General features: G+C 37.2%; 1 non-coding gene across 1 annotated transcript; it reads right to left on the bottom strand.

Annotated features, from left to right (window-relative positions):
• Nucleotides 1-12,167: 12,167 nt before the first annotated feature.
• TRNAY-GUA (transfer RNA tyrosine (anticodon GUA)) lies at nt 12,168-12,256 on the bottom strand. Its single transcript is given in 2 exon segments — nt 12,168-12,203; nt 12,220-12,256. It is a non-coding gene; the product is annotated as a tRNA-Tyr (tRNA).
• Between the last annotated feature and the right edge of the window lie 7,233 nt (nt 12,257-19,489).

Raw genomic sequence — 19,489 nt, 5'->3', positions numbered from 1 at the left:
CCTGTTTACTTAGTGTGTGTTTCTCAGTTTCCTTAATTGAACATGGATAATGATTATTCCCTCCTGGATGTGGGAAATGGAAGGGGCTATGAAACTTAAATTAAGTGAAGAATCTAAAGTGTATTGAACAGAATGGAAGCTCAATAAAATATAGTTTATGTTTCTTGCAACCACCATGCCTTAGTGCATGCTATTAACTCCACAAGGAATACACGTCCATGTTTTCACCTGAAAAAAATCCTTTCCATTCTAATTCTCTTTGGAAATTCTGTCGTTATTTGTACGTAGAAGTAACTTTTCCTTTTCCTGCACACCCATTACAGTTTGTTTATAGCTATCTTGCAGTGTGTTTCTAATTCCCTAGCTCACCTTCAAGCATTATGTGGACAGAATAGTGATATTTGATACCCTATGATGCCTCTCATAGTGCCTAAGACATAATAAGGCCTCATTATAATCATTCACTTACTTATTTCATAAATATTTATTGAGTGTCTATTAAGTGCTCTGCCCTAGAGAGAGAAGGCAGAACTCACTGAGTTTATGTTCCAGGCAGAAAGGGGCAAATGACAGCTTAATGACTGAATAAATAAATGACTTGGCTGTATCTCTGGCCTCAGTGTCAAAAACCCTTCTCTAGCATCCTTGTTTTTCTATACTTCACAATGTAGCAAACAACATATAACTTAGTTGTGTTTTTGTTTTGAACAAGTGAAATTTATTAAAGTTACCTAGAGGAAGAACACAAGAGAACAGGAAAAGGGAATGGCAGAATGTCTCAATAATAAGATGCTAGAAAGTACTTAATAAAAGATTCAGGGTCTAACTGAGAGATTTAAGGGTAAGGTCTAAGGAAGTGGGAATTTCTTATAAATTGGATGCTGTCAAAAGCTGGGACAATTTTGTGATGGAGGATCTCATTAAATCTTTTCTTTTTAATTTTTATTTTTAATTAGAGGATAATTACAATATTGTGTGGGTTTCTGCCATACATCAACATGAATCGGCCATAGATATACATAAGTCCCCTCCCTCTTGAACCCCTCTCCAACCTCCCTCCCCATCCTACTCCTCTAGGTTGTCACAGAGCACCAACTTTGGGTTCTCTGCATCAAACAGCAAACTTCCAAAGGCTATCTATTTTACATACGGTAATGTATATGTTTCAGTGCTATTCTCCCAAACATCCCACCCTCTCCTTCCCCCACTGTGTCCAAAAGTCTGTTCTTTATGTTTGCATGCCCTTTGTTGCCCTGCAAATAGGATCATCAGTACTATCTTTCCAGATTTCACATATATATGTGTGTGTTAATATACAATATTTTTTTTCTCTTTCTGATTTACTTCACTCTGTATAATAGGCCCTACATTCATCCACCCCATTAGAACTGACTCAAATGCATTCCTTTTTATATCTGAATAACATTCCGTTATATATATGTACTACAACTTACTTATCCATTCATCTGTCAATGGACATCTAGATTGCTAGATGTCCTAACTATTGTTAGGACTATGTTCTAACTGTTGTAAATGATGCTGCAATGAACATTGGGGTACATGTGTCTTTTTCAATTATGGTTTCCTCAGGGTATGTGCCCAGTAGTGGGATTCCTGAGTTATATGATAGTTTTATTCCTAGGTTTTTTTTTTTTAAAGGAATCTCCATACTGTTCTCCATAGTGGCTGTATCAATTTTCATTCCCATAAATAGTGCAAGAAGGTTTTTTTTCCTCCACACCCTCTCCAGCATTTACTGCATGTAGACATTTTGATGATGGCCATTCTGACAAGTGTGAGATGATAGCTCATTCTAGTTTTGATTTGGATTTCTCTAATAATGAGCAATGCTGAGCATCTTTTCATGTGCTTATTAGCCATCTATATGTCTTCTTTGGAGAAATGTCTGTTTAAGTCTTCTGCCCACTTTGTGATTGGGTTGATTGTTTTTCTTGTACTGAGCTGCATGAGCTGCTGGTATGTTTTGGAGATTAATCCCTTGTCTGTTGTTTCATTTGCTATTATTTTCTCCTATTCTGAGGGTTGTCTTTTTGCCTTGTTTATAGTTTTCTTTACTGTGCAAAAGCTTTGAAGTTTAATTAGGGCCCCATTTGTTTATTTTTGTTTTTATTTCCACTACTCTAGGAGGTGGGTCATAGAGGATCTTGCTGTGGTTTTTGTTAGAGAGTGTTCTGCCTATGTTTTCCTCTAAAAATTTTGTAGTTTCTGACCTTATGTTTAGGTCTTTAATATATTATCTGTTTATTATTGTGTATGGTGTTAGGAAATGTTCTAATATCCTTCTTGAACATGTACCTGACCAGTTTTCCCAGCACTACTTAATGAAGAGACTGCCTTTTCTTCATTGTATATTTCTGCCTCCTTTTTCAAAAATAAGGTGCCAGTAGGTGCATGGATGGACTTATCTCCAGGTTTTCTATGTTGTTCCATTGATCTATATTTCTGTTTTTGTGCCAGTACCATGCCATCTTGATGACTGTAACTTTGTAGTACAGTTTGAAGTTAGGAAGGTTGATTTCTCCAGCTCCATTCTTCCTCCTCAAGACTGCTTTGGTTATTTGGGGCCTTTTGTGTTTTCATACAAATTGTGAAATTATTTGTTCTAGTCCTGTGAAAAATACCATTGGTAGTTTGATAGGGATTGCATTGAATCTATAGGTTGATTGCTTTGTGTAGTATAGTCATTTTCACTATATTGATTCTTCCAATCCAAGAACACGGTATATCTCTCCATCTGTTTGTGTCATTTTGATATCTTTCATCAGCATTTCATAGTTTTCTGCATATAGGTCTTTTGTCTCTTTAGTTAAATTTGTTCCTGAGTATTTTATTCTTTTTGTTGCAATGGTGAATGGGATTTTTTCCTTAATGTCTCTTTCTGATTTTTCATTGTTAGTGCATAGGAATGCAAGGGATTTTTGTTTATTAATTTTATATCCTGCATCTTTACTATATTCATTGATTAGCTTTAGTAATATTATGGTGACATCTTTAGGGTTTTCTATATAGAGAATCATTTCATCTGCAAACAGTGAAAGTTTTACTTCTTCTTTTCCAATCTGGATTCCTTTTATTTCCTTTGCTTCTCTGATTTCTGTGGCTAGGACTTCCAAAACTATGTTGAATAATAGTGGTGAGAGGGTGCACCCTTGTCTTGTTCCTGATTTTAGAGGAAATGCTTCCAGTTTTTCGCCACTGAGAATAATGTTTACTGTGGGTTTGTCATATATGACCTTTATTATTCTGAGATATGTTCCTTCTATGCCTACTTTCTGGAGAGTTTTTATCATAAAAGGGTATTAAATTTTGTCAAATGCTTTCTCTGCATCTATTGAGATGATCATATGTTTTTTATCTTTCCATTTGTTAATATGGTGTACCACACTGATTGATTTGCATACATTGAAGAATCCTTGCATCCCTGGGATAAAGCATACTTGATCATTATGTATGATCTTTTTAATGTGCTGTTAGATTCTGTTTGCTAGAATTTTGTTGAGGATTTTTGCATCTATGTTCATCACTGATTGGCCTGTAATTTTCTTTTTTGTGGCATCTATGTCTGGTTTTGGTATCAGGGTGATGGTGGCCTCACAGAATGAGTTTGGGAGTTATCTTCCTCTGAAATTGTTTGGAAGAGTTGAGCAGCATAGATGTCAGTTCTTCTCTAAACTTTTGGCAGAATTCACCTTTGAAGCCATCTGGCCCTGGGCTTTTGTTTGTTAGAAGATTGTTTATTACAGTTTTGATTTCCGTGCTTGTGATTGGTCTGTTCATAATTTCTATTTCTTCCTAGTTCAGTATTGAAAGGTTACATTTTTCTAAGAATTTGTTCATTTCTTCCCTGTTGTCCATTTTTATTGACATATAGTTGCTCATAGCAATCTCTCATAATCTTTGTATTTCTGTGTTATCTGTTTGTAACTTCTCTTTTTTCATTTCTAATTTTATTCATTTGAGCTTTTTTTTTTTAACGAGTCTGGTTTACAGTTTGTCAATTTTGTTCATCTTCTCAAAGAACCAGCTTTTAGTTTTATTGATCTTTGCTATTGTCCCCTTCATTTCTTTCCATTTATTTCTGCTCTGATCTTTATGATTTCTTCCTTTCTACTTTGGGGGGATTTTTGTTCTTTTTCTAGTTGCTTTAGGTGTAAGATTAGGTTGTTTATTTGATGGCTCTCTTGTTGCTTGAAGTAGGTTTATATTGCTATAAACCTCCCTCTTACCTGTTTTCACTGCATCCCATAGGCTTTGAACTGTCAAGTTTTCATTGTCATTTGTTTCTAGGCATATTCTTATTTCCTTTTTGATTTCTTCAGCGATCTGTTGATTATTCAGAAGTGTATTGTTTAGCCTCCAAGTGTTTGTGTTTTTTATAGTTTTTTCCCCTATAGTTGATATCTAACCTTACAGCATTGTGGTCAGAAAAGATGCTTGAATTATTCACTTTTTAAAAATTTACCAAGGCTTGATTTGTGGCCCAGGATGTAATCTATCCATGTGCACTTAAAAAAAAAAAAAAGTGAAATCTATTGTTTTTGGATGAAATGCCTGTAGATATCAATTAGGTCCAACTTGTCCAATGTATCATTTAAAGCATGTGTTTCCTTATTAATCTTCTGTTTGGATGATCTGTCCATTGATGTGAATAAGGTATTAAAGTCCCTCACTGTTATTGTGTTACTGTTGATTTCCCCTTTAATAGTTGTTAGCATCTGGCTTATGTACTGAGGTGCTCCTAAGTTGGTTGCATATATATTTATAATTGTTATATCTTCTTTATGGATTCATTCCTTGTTCATTATATAGTGTCCTTCTTTGTCTCTTTTAACCATCTTTAGTTTGAAATCTAATTTATCTGATATGAGTGCTGCAACTCCTGCCTTCTTTTGATTCCCATTAACATGAATATCTTTTTCCAGCCCCTCACTTTCAGTATGTATATGTCCCTAGATTTGATGTAGATCTCTTATAGGCAGCATATATAGGGTACTTATTTTTGTATCCATTCAGCCAATCTCTGTCTTTTAGTTGGAGCACCTAACTCACTTACATTTAAGGTAGTCATCAATATGCATGATCCTGTTATGATTTATTTTATTCTTTGGGATTTGTTATGTATGCCTTTCCTTTTTGTGTTCCTTGTCTAGAGAAGCTCCTTTAGCATTTGTTGTAGAGCTGGTTTGGTGGTGCTGAATTCTCTTAAGTTTTCTTGTCTGTAAATTTTTGATTTCTTGTTCAAATCTGAAAGAGATCCTTGCTGAGTAGAGTAGTCTTGGTTGTCAATCTTCCTCTTTCATCACTTTGAGTGTATCCTTTCATTTCCTTCTGGCCTGCAGAATTTCTGTTGAAGACCAACTATTAGCCTTATGGGGGTCCCCTAGTATGTTATTTGTTGCTTTTCCCTTGCTGCTTTTTAATATTTGTTCTTTGTGTTTAATTTTGGTTAATTTGATTAATATCAAACTTGTCTTGGTGTGCTTCTCCTTGGGTTTATCTTTTATGAAACTCTCTGGGCTTCCTGGACCTGGGTCGCTATTTCCTTTCCCATTTTAGGTACTTTTTTTACTATAATCTCCTCAAATATTTTCTCATGCCCTTTCCTTTTGTCTTCTTCTGGGACCCCTATGAGTCAATGTGATTACACTTAATGTTGTCCCAGAGGTCTCTGAGACTATCCTCATTACTTTTTATTCTTTCTTCTTTATTATGTTCTGCTTCAGTTATTTCTATCATTTTATCTTCCAACTCATTTTCTGTTCTTCTGTCTCATTTACTCCAGTATATTTCTAATCTCAGATATTGTGTTGTTCATTATTGATTGTTTATCCTTTAATCCTTCTAGATCCTTGTGAAACATTTCTTGCATCTTCTTGACCTGTGCCTCCAGTCTATTTATCCATGTCTCCATTTTATGTTTAAGATTTTGGATCATCTTTAATATCATTACTCCGAATGCTTTTTCAGGAGAATGCCTATTTCCTCTTCATTTGTTTGGTCTTGTGGGTTTTTACCATGTCCCTTCATCTACTGCATGTTTCTGCCTTTTCATTTTGTTTAGTTTACTGTATTTGAGGTCTCCTTTCTGTGGACTGGAAGGTCGTAGTTCCTCTCAATTGTGGAATCTGCCCTCCGTGGGTGGGGTTGGACCAGTGCTCTGTGAAGGTTCTCCTGGTTGGGGATACTTTTGCCTGTGTTCTAGTGACTGGAGATGGATCTTGTCTCTCTGAAGGACAGTGCCATGTCCAGTAGTGTGTTTTGCGGTGTCTATGGGTTTGGTATGGCTTTGGGCAGCCCATCTGCTAATGTGCAGGGTTGTGTCCCTGTTTTGCTGAAGAATTAGCATGGGGCATCCGCCACTGGAACTTGCTGGCCTTTGGGTGGGGCTAGGTTTTAGTGTTGAGATGAAGGCCTGTCGGAGGGGTCTCACCTATTAATGTTCCCTGGAGTCAGGGGTTCTCTGGTGGATCAAAGTCTTGAGCTTGGGTCTCCCACCTCAGGAGTTAATGCCTGACCTCCACTGTAGTGCCAAGACCTCACAAACACACAGCACAGAAGACAAACCCCCAAGACTGTTGGTGAAGGCAACACTCAACAGTCCAGAACACCAGCACCATTCACACCAACACCCTCCAAGATTTCTAGAAAAGTCTCCAGACCTGTTGTAGGCAGGCTGGGGTCAGCTCAGTCTCAGACCTGGCCTTATTCCAGCTTGTACTTGCTCTTAAAGTTCACAGTTGCCCCTAGAGTCCACAGTCTGTTCCCCACCCAGACACAAGGGGGCTAAGGCCAAGGCTTACTGAGGCTCACTTCTTCACTTGAGCTGGGCGAAAGGGAGAATATGGCAGCCACAATTGGGATGTACCTATGGCACAATTGGGAGTGCCTGCAGCAGTAGAGACCTGCTGGATGCTGTTACAATCTGAGGCAGGTCCGGTGCTCTCCCAGAGGAATTGGTCTCAGGCTGTGGGACCCTAGGGAGAATCTAGCTGTTTAAGCTCCCAGGAGGGTGTGGGTAGTAAACCTGTGCCTGCTCACAGCTTGGTGGTATCTGCCACCTCTGGGGTCGGGATTGCATCAGCGGCTTTTTGTCTTCTGCCTCAGGCACTTTCCTGGCTTTAGAAGTGGCAGTTACATCTAATTTCACAACTGCTGCTCTGACCAGTTTTGATTTGGGGTTTTGGAGGCTGCCGGTGGGGACTCAGCCACTGTCTGTAAGTGTGGCATTAGTATCCCAGTGACAATGACTTCTTGCCACTCTGAGACACTCAGTCTTTTCTTTGGACTCCCTCCACTGTGTCGAAGCAGCCCCCTCAGAGTATCCTCATGGCAGCTAACCCCAAACCTCTTCCTGGGATCTGACACCTGTGCCTGAGCCTCAGCTCCCCACCCCTAGCCTCTGCAGTAGGTTGAGACTAGCAAGCCACTTCTCTGCTGAGAAGTGCTGTTTGGCAGCGATTTCTGTGATACATTTTCTGTTTTGGCCTCTAAGCCCCTACTGTTGCACTTCACTCCAGGGTTCCAAAGTTCTCCCCATCCCCATCCATAAGAGGGTTTCTGAATATGCAGAAAATTTTCCTCTTTCAAAACTCTCTCCCTTGGAGTACAAGTCCCCATCCTGAAATCCTTTGTCTCTTTCTATGTCTTTATCTTTTGCCCTGCCTCATTCTAAGGAGATTGTCTTGCCTTTTTGGAAGTTTGGGGTCTTCTGCTGTTGTTCAGAAGTTGTTCTGTAGGAGTTGTTCCATATTCAAATGAATTTTTGATGTATTTGTTGGGAGGAAGGCAATCTCCCCATCTTACTCTTCTGCCATCTTCCATCATAACTTAGTTTTGAAATATATTTTGAAACAAAAATTGTTTTGCCTCTCTAAATTCTTTTCCTCTCATTCTTTCCATCCTTATTTCTATCTTGGTGAAGTCTGTGGTCACACTTGAAAATAACATAATGTACACTTCTAGATTTCCAGGGGTCATCACTCAAAATGTTTGATTTCCCAGAGCATGCAAATTGCTGAGTGTGGAGGTTAGCCTGGGAGGGAAGAGGGAGAATGCTTTAGGTTTACATGTAGAGTCAGAAAAAATCCTGAAACTACTCTACTTCTCATTACTAAAATAAATATGTATATATATGACCATAACTATACCAGTGTTCATAGGAGCATTATACAAAATTGTAAAAAGTTGAAACAACTCAAATATCCATTGACAGATGAATGGATAAATATAATGTAGTATAATCATATAATGAAATATTATTCAACCTTTATTTTTAATTTATATATTTTTGGCTTCCTTGCATCTTCACTGCTGTGTGAAGGCTTTCTCCAGTTGCAGCAAGCAAGGACTTCTCTTCATTGTGGTGCCCAGGCTCCTCATTTCAGTGGCTTCTCTTGTTTCAGCTCATAGACTCTAAGCTTCAGTAGTTGTAGAGTACGGACTTAGTGGCTCCATGGCATGTGGGATCTTATGGACCAGGGATAAAACCCATGTCCCCTGTATTGGCAATCAGATTCTGAGCCACTGGACTATCAGGGAAGTCCCCAACCTGTAAAAGGAAGGAACTTCTGATATCATCTGCTTCAACACAGATGAACTCTGAAGACAATATACAAAATGAAACAAGCCATACATAAAAGGGCAAATATTCTATGATTTAACTTATGTAAAGTACCTGAAATAATCAAATTCATAGAGACAGAAAGTAGAACAGTGCTATGAAGGGCTGGAAGAGTGGAGAATGAGGACTGTTTAACTGATACAGAGTTTCAGTTTAGGATCATTAAAAAGTTGATGGATGGATAATGGTAGTAGTTGCACAATGATGTGAAAGAACTTAAGGCCACTGAGTTTTACACTTAAAAATAAATAAGATGGTAAATTTTATGTTATGTATATTTTGTCACAATTTTAAAAGCAAATGACAAATGATGGTTGGAGAGAAGAAACATGCTTGCTTCACCAATTATAAGGGTCCCATTGTAACCCTTTAATAATAGTTTATCCTCTAGCCAATGATTGCCAAGAACATATCTGAAATTATACAAGTTGGATTTATAGCTTTTTGTAGCAAGGGAGAATCTACATCATGGAAACCCTGGGCCATATAAGTAAAAGGGTGTTAGAAAGTACATATTATAGGACTTTCTCTTATATTTGGAGATTTGGGAAGGACTTAAGGAAGTTGGGCTTTGCTTTGATTTGGATTCTGTCAGGAAGTGGTGTAGGGAGTAATTCAATGAGTATCTTCTTAAATATTATCTAGAAGGAGGAGATACTAGACTAAGGCTAGAGCTATAAGAAATAAAGAAGCAAGAGTTACTCATTAGAGTAGGGTACATCAGATCATTTTTGTGACATATACACTACTAATGTTTTATCTGTTTTCAGGCATGATTACAGAGAGTTCATGTTCTTATTTGTTGCAGTTGCTCAAGGTCTTGCAGTGGCCTTGTCTAGTGTCAATGTTCCATGAATGTGTTTAACAGGTGAACACCAAGGCCTGGCTGATAATACCAGAAATCCTAGATGTCAGGGACTATTTTTCTCTCCCACCAATAAGTAGAAGGACACAGCCCAACTTGATTTATTTGGAGCTCCAAGAGTGCTAGTCTAGTAGACCTTTGCAAATGATTGATGACATTGAAAACTTTGATATGTACTCTTCATCAATAAAATTTTTGCTTACATTTTATGGGATAAACAGATTGATGCAATAAAGCAATTGTTATGCCTGCATGCACAAACTCATGTGTGTTCATGCACATGTATACCCTGCAAAACCTTTTCTATCCTGCCATTCTCAAATAGTTTCCAAGGTACACAGGAGCAATGATAATCCCTGCTGCAGAATAACTCACTCAATTTGCATTTCTTTTCAGTCTCTTCTTGCAAACCCCAAAGGCAATCATCTATATCTAGGGCTGTCTGACAGGCAAAGGTAATGCTGTGGGACACAAGTAACACCTTAGAGAAAGAGATTCTGAGAAGAAAAGTCAGATAATGAGCTCTCAGTCTAGCCTTAGCCCTAGAACTACAGATCAGCAATGGGAGATAGTGTCAGAAATTTGGACACAGTATGAGACACAGGAAGGACAAGTATCTGGCTGTTCTAGGAGCTCTGAAAAATGCTCAACACAGAAAAACAAAGAATTAGACTCAAAGACTATTTGTGCTTTTATTCATTTCCCTGACTACCATTCTAGCATCATTTAAGACTACACCTTTGGCTAAATCCTGTATTTGTCTTAGTAAATGCATAAACTTACAGGATCCTGTATCTAAGCTATAAACTACACTCAGAGTAGCTGTCCACAACTCTAGTGCTGAACGTGAACAGATTCATAATTTGCTCTGAGTGTATGTTTATGATGGCCAGCTTTTGTAAACCTATACTGCTCTGGTGGTAAATAACAAACATTTTGGTAATTTGCAGTCACAGCTATCTTATTACTTGGTGTCTTTTAATATATTTCATCATGAAAAATTTCACACACTTGCAAAAGTGCAGAGAACAGTAAATAAACCTTCACATACTCATTATTCAGACTCAATAACTATTAGCTCATGGGAAACTTTTATTTTTCACACACTGCTATTTCAAATTGAATGATTTTAGAGCAAATTCCATGTATGATAATATTTAATCCAAAATATTTTGATATATTAAGTTAATGATCTAATATAGTCAATCAATCAATTCAGATTTTAAAAATCACCAATTAATGAATGAACTGAGATTTTCTCAACTCACTGATTAGTATCCTAGATACAATATAAATGGAATACTTTAAATTCTGTTTCTTAACTCAAGTTGTATGTAGGGAAATATATGTGCACTTATTCATACAACTTGTTGGGAAATTGTAAAAAATGAAATTAAAACTTTACAAACATAGACCATCTTAAGTTAAAGGTAACCACACCCTCTGGTTCTGCAATTACTATATGAATACAATGTTGAAGAGAAAATTGATTTCCTTGAATCTATATATACTGTAATCACTGCATTTATTCTTTATAGCCTAAAGATCTTTTAAAAGGATTGAAGTTTGTGTACTTTTTTTTTTAATCAAAACATTAGTCTTTTGTGGAAAAAGCAAATGAAAATGCATACATCTTTGATTTAAAAAGTCAAGCCTAAGACCTAGGCCTCATTTTGTCTACTATACACTAAGTAAACCCAAATGATGACTAAATTATTTTATTATGTATCACACTTATACAAGACATATTTTTTACCTTATAGGCAATAATATAATTTCATTTCATTATTACATATGGTTTGGAAATGTCATTTGACCAAAATACTAAGAATATTTTCAGATATCTCTGAAAATACATATAAGGATTTTTTTACAGTTACTTTAGAAAAATAGCATAGTTCTAAGATATAAGAATGAAGGCTATTTAATAATTATATAATATTTGGACTGAACACTAAATGGCTATATATGGAGGCAGAGTATCTTTGATAGCTTGTATGAAAAACCTGTGTATAAACTTGCCTTTACATGCCCTACAGAAAGTGTTACAAAATGTTTACTATATCAAATACAGACAAACTGTCATCAACACAAAATGGTTAAGGAGCCAAACACAAAATGTCTTTCCTGGCCCAACAAAGACAATTGTGGACCAAGAAGAGATGAATGCCAAAATCTGTAATAAGTCACATAGCAACTGATGAAAAATTCTGAAAGGACACTAAAAATGCCTAGATGCCTTATTTCCCAGGTTGAGTGATTAATTTGTAAAGTGCAAGGAAGAGAATAAGAGCTAAGAAATATAATCCAAGAGGACACCCCACATAAATATTGCTGGGGGATGAGGACATTATGGAGCTACCTTCCTAAAACAAAAAAATTAGTAAGCACGCAACCTCCAAATTAATGAGTTTGGCAGAAAACCCATGGAGTCAGAACACTGAAAAATGGCACAGTTCTCAAAGTAAATAATGCTGGTTTGCAGACACAAAGAGTCATAAGACTAATCTTGAATTTGCATGGAAATTCAAAAATGCAGTATTTAAAGTTGTGGCTCCATTGTACATTCTTGTCTCCTTTGTCAAAGATTAATTGACTGGAGGCGTGTGAGTTTATTTCTGGGCTATCTATTCTGTTTCATTGATAAATATAAAACCTTTCTCCTTCGAGCCGGAATCGAACCAGCGACCTAAGGATGGCCACAGACAGGCATCTACAGTCCTCCGCTCTACCAGCTGAGCTACCGAAGGGAACATACATATGACTGAAAATAGAATGAATATACAATGGAGAAAAGACAGTCTCAGCAAGTTGTGTTGGGAAAACTTGACAGCCGTATTTAAATCAATGAAATTACAACATTCCCTCACATCATACCCAAAAATACATTCAAAATGACTTAAAGACTTATAAGACATGGTACCATAAAACTCCTAGAAGAGAACATAGGCAAAACATTCTCTGAATAGTAACAATGTTTCCTTAGGTCAATCTCCTGTAAACAATGGGATATAATCAGACTATTAAGCTTTTGCACAGCAAAGAAAACATAAATGAAACAAAAGACAACATACAGACTGGGAGAAAATATTTGCAAACATCGTGACTGACAAGGGATTAATTTCTAAAATATACAAACAGTTTATATAACTCAATAACAAAATAAATAAATAACCCAATTTTAAAAATGGGCAAAAGACCTAAATAGACATTTCTCCAAAGGAGGCATACATATTATCAAAAGACACATGAAAAGATACTCAACATAGCTGATTATTAGAGAAATGCAAATCAAAACTATAGTGAGGTATCACATCACACTGGTCAGAATGACCATCATCAAAACGTCTACAAATAATAAATGCTGAAGAAGGAGTGGAGGAAAGAGAACCCTCCTATACTGTTGGTGGGGATATAAATTGGTGCAGCCATCATGAAAAACAGTATGGAAATTTCTTTAAAAGCTAAAAATAGAGTTACCATGTGACCTAGCAACCCCAGCCTTGGGCATATATCTGAAAAAAAATCTCTAATTCAAAAAGATTCATGCACTTCTATGTTCATAGCAGCACTAATTTACAATAGCCAAAGTATGGAAGCAACCTAAATGTCCATCAACAGATGAATGTATAAAGAAGATGTGACTCTTATATGCAAAGGAATATAACTTCTTCATTAAAAAAAGAGAAATAATGCCACTTGTAGCAACACAAATTGACCTAGAGATGATCATATTAAGTAAAGCAAATCATACAGAGAAAGACAAATTATCATGTGATATCACTTATATGTGGACTCTAAGGAAACAGATACAAATGAACTTTACAAGATGGAAACAGACTCATAGACATAGAAAGCAATATTATGGTTACCAAAGAGGGAAGATGGGGTAAGGATAAATTAGTAGTTTGTGATTAGCAGATATAAACTGTTATTGTTCAGTCACTAAGTCGTGTCTGACTCTTTGCAACCCCATGGACTGCCACATGCCAGGCTTCCCTGTTGGTCACTATCTCCCGGAGTTTGATCAAATTCATTGAGTCGGTGTCACTATCTAACCATCTCATCTACTACTGCTTCCCTTGTGGCCCAGCTGGTAAAGAATCTGCCTGCAGTGCGGTAGACCTGGGTTTGATTCCTGGGTTGGGAAGATCCCCTGGAGAAGGGAGCAGCTACCCACTCCAGCAGTCTTGCCCAGAGAATCCCATGATCAGAGGAGACTGGTGGGCTACAGTTCCTAGGGTCACAAAAGAGTCAAACACGACTGAAGCGACGGAGCAGCGGCATGTATAACTGAATCACTTTGCTATAAACCAGAAGCTAACACAATGTTATAAATCAAGTATACTTCAGTAAAATGAATAAAGTTATGACTAGGTAATGTGGACACCTGCAGGTGTCAAGGAAGAATGTCCCAGTGTGCATGGGCTAGTAACAGGGAAGTAAGTTACTTTCTACTTTAAAGAATTTATAGCAAGGAAATTATAACCCAGCATTATCATATACTCTGTGTAGTTACAAAACTTAAATTCTTCACACATGGCAATTGTTGGTATAATTTCCCACAAGATATTACTCATTATTCCTCACTATTAAATTTATTACTGAGATTTAAAAGAATACATCTATTATGATTATTCATGCCATTCTTATTTTATTTGACCAATATTAAAAAAAAAAAAAACCTGAGATGTGGCTCCTAGTTTATACCTAAGAGACACAGAGTTTGGAAAATTCAGCATTTTAAGAGACTGCATTTGAATGGACTGCAGTTTCTTACAATTAGTCTAAAGGAGATTGGGAATCCTTCACCTAGTTAAAAATGATTTTAAAATAAACTATACAAAATACCTGTTGGAAATGATAGTAAGGCAATATGAAATAAGCACATTTCCACTTCTAGTTTTTTAGTGGTTTGATTTGATGGTAGGATGTTTGCTGGAGTTAATAGTTATAGGGGTAATTGAGATATAAATGATTTAGGAATTATGCAGATAGCTTTAATGTGAAGTAAATATTGTCATGTCAGCTAATTAGTAATATGGCACAATGTTTCAGGCTAACACAGGATAATATTAAGTATCTGTCACTGACAAATATTAACCATTTGAAGTTCAAGCAATAGACGAGTCTGTAAAATCTATACTGCAAGCAATGAGCAGAGAAGAAGAAGAGCAGAAACTATTATGTGCTAAAAGTAGGGAAAGCAAAGAAGAGAAACAAACAAAAGTTAGATGAAATTTGAAAATTATCCAGTTAATACAATGACTGTAAAAACCTTGACTGATTATTTGGATGAAGATACCAAATTTGGCACCTCTAGATTCCTCTTTATTTGACAACACTAATTAGCTTGTTCCTCTTCACTTCACTTTCTATTGTGTAGCTGTGCCTAAAACTACTGTTTGATACAACATCCAGATGAAAATGGGGTGATCCCTTCAATTATCCAGATGTTTTGCCTCTACTAGTAAGGTTTGACTTTTTTTCTTTTTTCATTAAGGTATTCTGGCAGTATATATCATTTCAACAGAAATCACACATAAGAGGGAAATTTTTGTTTAATCTTCAAAGACACATACCAGGGCAAAAGAGAATGAAAGATAATATTTTAAAATAATTAAAAATTTTAAAAAATAGTGTTGGAAAATATAACTTCATCTGACAATAATTAAAAGAGAACTTCATCAACCACATTTCACTCAGTGTTTCAGGCTCCCTATCATTTATTCTCTGAAAATCACTCCCGGAGAAGACTACAGACACACTAATAATGTTAGGTATAGTTAATCTCATGGACAGGGGAGCCTGGTGGGCTACAGTCCATTGGGTTGCAAAAAGTCAGACATGACTGAAGCAACTTAGCACACACCCATGCTGGGTCCTTAGTATATATACTGTAGGCACTAGGGTAAGCGACACATTGTGTATGTGATTCTATCAGATCCTCATATGAAGATTAAAAAGCATTAACCCATCAGTGCCCAAGGACCCCTCTGTAGGCTTGAACTTTCAATTGAGTCATCAGAGAAATGCAAAAATTTCAATGAATAAATTCTTAACCATTCAAAATGACTTGTCATTTGGCTATTTATGCTCAAATCTTCTTTCCACAACCATAGCCTTTTTCTATCCCTTAATAAATATTATTCCAATAATTTCATTTTTCCCATGCTCACTGTCTTATAACATTAAGATGAAGGAGTTATTGCAGTCTGGGCCCAGCACCAAGCTTGGCAGTTAGACCTTTGTCTATGGGTTTGAATCGTGAATCTGGTTTATAAACTTAAAATTAATTTGTAATGGGTTTTGCTCTTCTGTCTTTTGATTCTTTCTTTGAATCCAGATATTTTCAAGTTTGAAACCATCCCTCCCGAATTTAAACTCCAAGGACAGTCTTTGTTCTTCTATATTTTCAAACTAAAATTAATATTTATCCATAGAACTTTTTCTTTCTTTTCCAACTAGTATACATTGTGAATCTCTTATATTGCATAGTGTCAGACTGTCGAGTCATTTCTATGGTGGGTCAACATTTTAGGCAATGGAATAACTTCTCTTATCATGTTGCGTGTAGCCTCTCAGTCCTGTCCGACTCTTTGTGAATCCATGGACTGTTCCTCTGTCCACGTGGACTCTCCAGGCAACACTGGAGTGGGTTGCCATTTCCTTCTCCAGAGGATCTTCCTAACCCAGGGATCAAACCCAGGTCTCCCACATTGCAGGCAGATTCTTTGTCTTCTGAGCCACCAGGGAAGCCCAATTATATTCTCAGTAAACAAGCCTCTCTTATTGCTAAGGAAAACTCTGTTAACCGTGAGGCTCTGTGCTTCAAGGAGGAGGTTGCAGTTCAAGGTTGGGCAGTGTCTCAAGCAGCAGCCAGTGGGAAATACTCTATACAGTTGAACCTCTATTACAGTCCCTGGGTCTCTTATTACTAGCGCTAGACCGCAGATTGGAAGGCAAGAATGTTGGTGGTGGTTTGGTTTAATCACTAAGTCACGTCCAACTCTTGCGACCCCATGGACTATAGCCTGCTAGGCTTCTCTGTCCATGGGATTCTCCAGGCAAGAATACCAGAGTGGGTTGTCATTTCCTTCTCCAGGGAATCGTCCCAACCCAGGAATCAAACCCAGGGCTCCTGCATTGCAGGCAGCTTCTTTACCGACTGAGCTCTAGAGAGGCTAGCCCAGCAGGCTCCTCTCTCCATGGGATTCTCCAGGCAAGACTACTGGACTGGGTTGCCATTTCCTTCTCCACTTCTAATCTATACACACACATAAACACGCATACATACACACGCCACTTCAGTTTTTCCTTCTGGGAAATGCTGCTGCTAAGTCACTTCAGTAATGTCCAGCTCTGTGCGACCCCATAGACGGCAGCCCACCAGGCTCCTCTGTCCCTGGGATTCTCCAGACAAGAACACTGGAGTGGGTTGCCATTTCCTTCTCCAATGCATGAAAGTGAAAAGTGAAAGGGAAGTCGCTCAGTCGTGTATGACTCTTAACGACCCCATGGACTGCAGCCTACCAGGCTCCTCCATTCATGGGATTTTCCAGGCAAGAGTACTGGAGTGGGATGCCATTGCCTTCTCTGAAATACTTTCCCCTTTAAACTCCATTGTTCATGTAACCCACCTTTATATAGGTAACCCTCCAAGGGACTGGCTCTAGGTTCCAAACTCCTTCCACCCAGCTCCCAAAGTGTTGCTTTTTATTGCATGTGCACTGGATTGTTTCGACTTCTGTTAGATTGATATCACCTCATCTCCTCCCAGTGTCTCAATGACTTCAAAGAGCTATGCAGGCCACTGAGGTGAGCAGAGGGTGGGGGAGAGAGAGGGGATGGCCAGGATCTGGATATTTTAAAAATAATGATATTAGGTCCATTAAGAGAAGTGCACTCTTAGACAAACATCATTCCTATCTGATAAATAACCTCTTCAAAGACTGGGTGTGGAGGCTTAGAAGGGGCTCTGGATTGCTAATTAATGTCAGAGTATAAAAAGCAGATTTAAACAGGATTAAGATCACATTTCCATGATTGAAACATTACTATTTTATGTCAAGTGCATTTATCTCTGGTAAGAGTGTAATCTAAAGGATGTTCAAACATATGATATTGTAAATGAGGTCATAAATTGTGAGTGTGGTTTTACTATAATACAATCTAGAAATTCAAATGGATTGTTTCTTTTGGCAGCTTGTTTCAAGACTGTAAGACAATATAATTTATAAATCTCTCTCTTTTTCATGCATGTGTGCACAAATATATGTGTGCCTGTGAAATTTTATTAGTAACTTCACTGAGATGAACCATTAAACTACTGGCATTAAAAATTACATAAGTATTGAATTAAATCTTGCGAAACTAAACCATTTTTTATATATTTTAAGCTTTAAGATGTATCAAGACTTTCTAATAATCCTGTATTGTATTTCCTTAAATGATTTTTTCACTTTAAAATAAATCTAAACCAGTGTGAATGTCTTTTGGATTTTGCTTGCTTCATATTAAAAAGAAAATGTTAACCTTATAATGCTGTGAAATGAATTTGTTGGGAAGATAGATTTTTCTTTCATTACTATAATGTATCCTACAAAACAATCAGCATCAGTCAAACTTGAGATCATTTGTCTTCCCTCACAGCTATTCTTATTCATTTCTTTTAAGGCTACTATCACTCTTTAATTTTGTACCCATTTGTTAGGAGGTTTGAAAATCTGATTATACTGCAAATGTATCAGGGAACCAAAAGTATATTGGGTATTCCAACCAAGAGATTTTAATGTAGGGAAATGATTAAACAGATGTTGGAGAACTGAAAAGTCTAAAAATGAATACTATGGTAATTATTGCAAGAAACTGCTGTCATCTCTAGGGTTGAAGAAACAAATAAGTAATTTGAGGTTATCAGAGAACGCAGATGTTTGGAGCAGTGGCTCTAATGAGTGGAGATTTCAATTTCTCAAGAGGTCATTGCCCAGCTTCTGTGGGTAGTCTGAGGGTAATGAGACTGACTGTGAAAGTGTGGCCATTCTGGGAATCTGGTAAAAGGCTGGGCTCTGCATCATCTGCTATTGCCAGTGAGGACCATTGCTGGCGCAATGCCAGTAACAGCATCAAGATACACAGAAAGAATTCAATCCCTTCTTCTTGTCTTCCAATATCCTTTAATGCCCCCTATTGGCATAACCTAACATAGAACCAGTTACTAAAGCAAAAACACAGTTTGCAAAGTTCCATTATCTCTAATCAAAGAAATGGAAAAGTGGGTTTGTCACCAAAGAAAAACAGCTTAGCAGCTAGCATATGGGGTTGACACAATAATGGCGCCTCCAAAATTACCCACATCCTAATCCCTGAAACCTGTACATATATTATTTTACATGGCAAAAGGGACCTTGCAGATGTATGTATTGTTAAGGGGATGGGATGAGGGGATTATCTTGAGTTATCTGGCTGGGTTCAAGAGGAGTACAGGAGCATCAGAGTCAGAGGAGGAGATAGGAAGACAGAAGTAGAAGACTGAGAGAGCTATTTAAAGATGCTGAACAGTAGTAAATAAGGTGCTGGATTTTAAGTATACACTGCTGAGTAGTGAATGAAGTTTTCATTCTTTTCAAAACATATTTACTCTACCAAACATTTCTCTTATATTTTTAATAAGAGTTTTAACTCATGACAATTAAGAAAACGATACGATACTTTCTTTTTCCCTCTTCAAAGACAGGCAGGATAGAGCTTAGAGAAAATTGTACAGACACTGTCAATTATGTGCTCAATAAATATTGTCAGCTAACAAATATCTCTTTTTACATGGTCATGACTTCCTCTAAGAAGTTTGAGTTTAATGGATTTTTTTTTTTCAGGAGAAAACTGCTCACTGAACTCAACAAAGTTGTTCCTTGCTGTTGGGAGATCAGAAACATGTCCATAATCCTTCAGTTCTGTCACTTGTGTGGGCTGATCCTTGAGCA

This window comes from Dama dama, chromosome 25 (genome assembly GCF_033118175.1).
Source record: "Dama dama isolate Ldn47 chromosome 25, ASM3311817v1, whole genome shotgun sequence".
In the NCBI taxonomy this organism is placed as follows: domain Eukaryota; kingdom Metazoa; phylum Chordata; class Mammalia; order Artiodactyla; family Cervidae; genus Dama; species Dama dama.
This window is presented reverse-complemented; position numbering and strand designations above follow the sequence as displayed.